The following is a 6,000-nucleotide window of genomic DNA, read 5'->3' on the forward strand; positions in this document are numbered from 1 at the left end:
TTAAATCTCCAGGAACACCTGGGAGATTTGATTATTGAAGCTGCTCTGCCTCCCTAACTGCTCAGACACACGCCCCACATTCAGTGTGGGCAGCACCAACTACACACACAAACTTGGTGCACAAATTGGACTCCACAAGAATCAGACCCCCACTCACCACAAAGACAAAGTTGGGAAGAACTGGCTTGAGGGGAATAGGTGACTCTTGGACTCCACCTGCTGGTTAGTTAGAGAAAGTGTACCCCACCAAGCTGTAGATCTGACAAATTAGAGATCAGTGTTTGAATCAGCCTACATATCCTAAAAGAACCCTATCAAGTTAAGCAAATGCCAAGAGGACAAAAACAACAGAAAATTTTAAAGCATGTGAAAAAACTGGATGATATGGATAACCCAAACCCAAACACCCAAATCAAAAGATCAGAGGACATGCAGTACTTGGAGCAATTAATCAAAGAACTAAAGGCAAACAATGAGAGCATGGCACAGGATATAAAGGACATGAAGAAAACCCTAGAAGAGCATATAGAATTAATTGCAAGAGTAAATTAAAAAAAGATGATCTTATGGAAATAAAAGAAACTGTCGACCAAATTAAAAAGATTCTGGATACTCATAGTACAAGACTAGAGGAAGCTGAACAACAAATCAGTGACCTCAAGGATGAAAGAACAGAAAATGAAAGAACAAAAGAAAGAATGGGGAAAAATTGAAAAAATCAAAATGGACCTCAGGGATGTAATAGATAAAACAAAATGTCCAAATATAAAAGTCATTGGTGTTCAAGAAGGGGAAGAGAAGGGTAAAGGCCTAGGAAGAGTATTCAAAGAAATTGTTGGGGAAAACTTCCCAAACCTTGTAAACAACATAAATAAACAAATCATAAATGCCTAACAGACTCCAAATAGAACAAATCCAAATAAACCCACTCTGAGACATATTCTGATCAGACTGTCAAATACTGAAGAGAAGGAACAAGTTCTGAAAGCAGCAAGAGAAAAGCAATTCACCACATACAAAGGAAATAGCATAAGACTAAGTAGTGACTACTCAGCGGCCACCATGGAGGCGAGAAGGCAGTGGCACAACATATTTAAAATTCTGAGAGAGAAAAAATGCCAGCCAAGAATTCTTTATCCAGCAAAGCTCTCCTTCAAATTTGAGGGAGAGCTTAAATTTTTCACAGACAAACAAATGCTGAGAGAATTTGCTAATAAGAAACCTGCCCTACTTGAGATACTAAGGGGAGCCCTAGCAACAGAGAAACAAAGAAAGGAGAGTGAGAGATAGAGAAAGTTTCAGTACTTAAGAGATTCAGTAGGGGTACGTTAAAGGACATTAAGAGAGAGAGGGAAAAAAATATATCTGACAAACATAAACTGAAGGAAAGAATGGCTGACTACAGAAATGCCTTCATAGTAATAACATTGAATGTAAATGGATTAAACTCCCCAATTAAAAGATATAGATTGGCAGGATGGATCAAAAAATATGAACCATCAATATGTTGCATACAAGAGACTCTTCTTAGACACAGGGACACAAAGAAACTGAAAGTGAAAGGATGGAAAAAATATTTCATTCAAGCTACAACCCAAAGAAAGCAGATGTAGCAATATTAATCTCAGATAAAATAGACTTTAAATGCAAGGATGTTATGAGAGACAAAGAAGGCCACTACATACTAATAAAAGGGGCAATTCAACAAGAAGAAATAACAATCATAAATGTCTATGCACCCAATCAAGGTGCCACAAAATACATGAGAAAAACACTGGCAAAACTAAAGGAAACAATTGATGTTTCCACAATAATTGTGGGAGATTTCAACATATCACTCTCTCCTATAGATAGATCAACCAGACAGAAAACCAATAAGGAAATTGAAAACCTAAGCAATCTGATAAATGAATTTGATTTAACAGACATATATAGAACATTACATCCCAAATCACCAGGATACACATACTTCTCTAGTGCTCATGGAACTCTCTCCAGAATAGATCATATGCTGGAACATAAAACAAGCCTCAATAAATAAAAAAAAAAATTGAAATTATTCAAAGCACATTCTCTGACCACAATGGAATACAATTAGAAGTCAATAACCATCAGAGACTTAGAAAATTCACAAATACCTGGAGGTTAAACAACACATTCCCGAACAATCAGTAGGTTAAAGAAGAAATAGCAAAAGAAATTGCTAAATATATAGAGATGAATGAAAATGAGAACACAACATACCAAAACCTATGGGATGCAGCAAAAGCAGTACTGAGGGGGAAATTTATACCACTAAACACCTACATTGAAAGGAGAAAAGAGCTAAAATCAAAGAACTAATGGAACAACTGAAGAAGCTAGAAAACAAACAGCAAACTAATCTTAAACCAAGTAGAAGAAAAGAAATAACAAGGATTAAAGCAGAAATAAATGACTTAGAGTACAAAAAAAGCAATAGAGAGAATAAATAACACCAAATGTTGGTTCTTTGAGAAGATCAACAAGATGGACAAGCCCCTAGCTAGACTGACAAAATCAAAGAGAAGACCCATATAAACAAAATAATGAATGAAAAAGGTGACATTACTGTGGATCCCAAAGAAATTAAAAAAAAATTATAAGAGGATACTATGAACAACTGTACGCCAACAAACTGGATAATGTAGAGGAAATGGACAATTTCCTGGAAACATATGAACAATGTAGACTGACCAGAGAAGAAACAGAAGACTTCAACCAATCAATCACAGGCAAAGAGATCCAATCAGTCATCAAAAAGCTTCACACAAATAAATGCCCAGGGCCAGAAAGCTGCACAGGGGAATTCTACCAAAGTTTCCAAAAAGAACTGACACCAATCTTACTTAAACTCTTTCAAAACACTGAAGAAAATGGAATACTACCTAACAATTTTATGAAGCTAATATCAATCTAATACCAAAACATGGCAAAGATGCTACAAAAAAGGAAAACTACAGGCTGAGCTCCCTGATGAATATAGATGCAAAAATTCTCAACAAAATACTTTCAAATCAAATCCAAAGACACAGTAAAAAAATCATACACCATGACCAAGTAGGGTTCATTCCAGGCATGCAAGGATGGATCAACATAAGAAAATCAATGTATTGCAGCATGTTAATAAATTGTGTCTCTTAACAAATCACAAGAGAAAAATCAAATGATCATCTCAATGGATGCTGAAAAACCATTTGACAAAATACAATATCCTTTTTTGATAAAAACACTTCAAAAGGTAGGAACTGAAGGAAACATCCTCAATACAATAAAGAGCATATATGAAAAACCCACAGCCAGCATAGTATTCAATGGTGAGAGACTGAAAGCCTTCCATCTAAGATCAGGAATGAGACAAGCATGCCCACTGTCACCACTGTTATTCAACATTGTGCTAGAAGTGCTAGCCAGGGCAACACAGCAAGACAAAGAAATAAGACATCCAAATTAGAAAGGAAGAAGCAAAACTGTTATTATTTACAGATGATATTACCTTATATCTGGAAAACACTGAGAAATAGACAATAGGGCTACTAGAGCTAATACACAAATTAAGCAAAGTAGCAGGATACAAGATTAATGCACATAAGTCAGTAATGTCTATATGCTAGAAATAAACAAAGTGAAGAGACACTCAAGAAAAAGATACCATTTTCAATAGCAACTAAAAAAAATCAAGTACCTAGGAATAAACTTAACCAAAGATGTGAAAGACCTATACAAAGAAAATTACATAACTCTACTAAAAGAAATAGAAAGGGACCTTAAAAGACGGAAAAATATCCCATGTTCATGGATAGGAAGGCTAAATGTCATTAAGATGTCAATTCTACACAAACTCATCTACAGATTCAATGCAATCCCAATCAAAATTCCAACAACCTATTTTGCAGACTTGGAAAAGCTAGTTATCAAATTTATTTGGAAAGGGAAGATGCCTCGAACTGCTAAAAATTCTCTAAAAGAGAAAAACAAAGTGGGAGGACTTACACTCCCTGACTTTGAAGATTATTATAAAGCCACAGTAGTGAAAACACCATGGTACTGGCACAAAGATAGACATATAGATCAATGGAATCGAATTGAAAGTTCAAAGATAGACCCCCAGATCTATGGCTGACTGATCTTTGATAAGGCCCCAAAGCCACTGAACTGGGACATAACAGTCTTTTCAACAAATGGGGCTGGGAGAGTTGGATATCCATATCCAAAAGAATGAAAGAGGACCCCTACCTCACACCCTACACAAAAATTAACTCAAAGTGGACCAAAGACTTCAATATAAAAGACAGTACCATAAAACTCCTAGAAGATAATGTAGGGAAACATCTTCAAGAGCTTGTATTAGGCAGCTACTTCCTAGACCTTACACCCAAAGCATAAGCAACAAAAGAAAACATAGATAGATGGGAACTCCTCAAGCTTAGAAGTTTGTGTACCTCAAAGGAATTTGTCAAAAAGGTGAAGAGGCAGCCAACTCAATGGGAAAACATTTTTGGAATCCATGTATCTGACAAAAGACTGATATCTTACATATATAAAGAAATCCTACAACTCAATGACAATAGTAAAGACAGCCTAACTATAAAATGGGCAAAAGATATGAAAAGACAGTTGTGTGAAGGGGAAATACAAATAGCTAAGAATCACATGAAAAAATGCTCAGCTTCACTAGCTGTTAGAGAGATGCAAATTAAGACCACAATGAGATACCATCTCACACCAATTAGAATGGCTGCCATTAAACAAACAGGAAACTACAAATGCTGGAGAGGATGTGGAGAAATTGGAACTCTTATTCATTGTTGGTGGGACTGTATAATGGTTCAGCCACTCTGGAAGTCAGTCTGGCAGTTCTTTAGAAAACTTGATATAGAGTTACCCTCGATCCTGCAATTGCACTTCTTGGTATATACCCGGAAGATCGGAAAGCAGTGACATGAACAGATATCTGCACACCAATGTTCATAGCAGCATTATTCACAATTGCCAAGAGATGGAAACAAGCCAAATGTCCTTCAACAGATGAATGGATAAATAAAATTTGGTATATACATACGATGGAATACTACACGGCAGTAAGAAGGAACAATGTTGTGAAACATATGACAACATGAATGAACCTTGAAGACATAATGCTAAGCAAAATCAGCCAGGCATAAAAAGAAAAATATTATATGCTACCACTAATGTGAACATTGAAAAATGTAAAATAAATGGTTTATAATGTAGACTGTGGGGGAAATAGCAATAGAGAGCAATTAATGCAGGGGGAACGATAACCCAATAAGAACAGATAAGCTATCGTGTGTAAATTTAATGTTCTGGGAATGCCCAGGAATGACTATGGTTTGTTAATTTCTGATGGGTATAGTAGGAACAAGTTCACAGAAATGTTGCTATATTAGGTTATTTTCTTGGGGTAGAGTAGGAACATGTTGGAAGTAAAATAGTTATTTTAGGTTAGTTGACATTTTCTTACTCCCTTGTTATGGTTTGTTTGAAATGTTTTTTTATTGTATGTTTTTTTAAAATTTTTTTATATAGTTAATAGTTAATTTTTAAAAAAAGGTTAATTGAACAAAAAACAGAAACAATGACAAAAATAAGCAAAGCCCCCCTGAGGAGCTGAGGGAGAATGCAGGGGTGTTGGGCTTCCCCACCCCTTTGGTTGCTGATGTGCTCACAGACATAGGGGACTGGTGGTTTGATGAGCTGAGCCCTCTACCATGGGACTTGCCCTTGGGAAGACTGTTGCTGCAAAGGAGACACTAGACCTGCTTATAATTGTGCCTAAGAGCCTCCTCCCGAATGCCTCTTTGTTGCTCAGATGTGGCCCTCTCTCTCTAGCTAAACCAGCTTGGCAATTGAAATCACTGCTCTCCCCGCAATGTGGGATCTGACACCCAGGAGTGTAAATCTCCCTGGCAACCTGGAAATGACCCCCAGGGATGAATCTAGACCTGGCATTATAGGATA

This window comes from Choloepus didactylus, chromosome 7 (genome assembly GCF_015220235.1).
Source record: "Choloepus didactylus isolate mChoDid1 chromosome 7, mChoDid1.pri, whole genome shotgun sequence".
Lineage (NCBI taxonomy): Eukaryota > Metazoa > Chordata > Mammalia > Pilosa > Megalonychidae > Choloepus > Choloepus didactylus.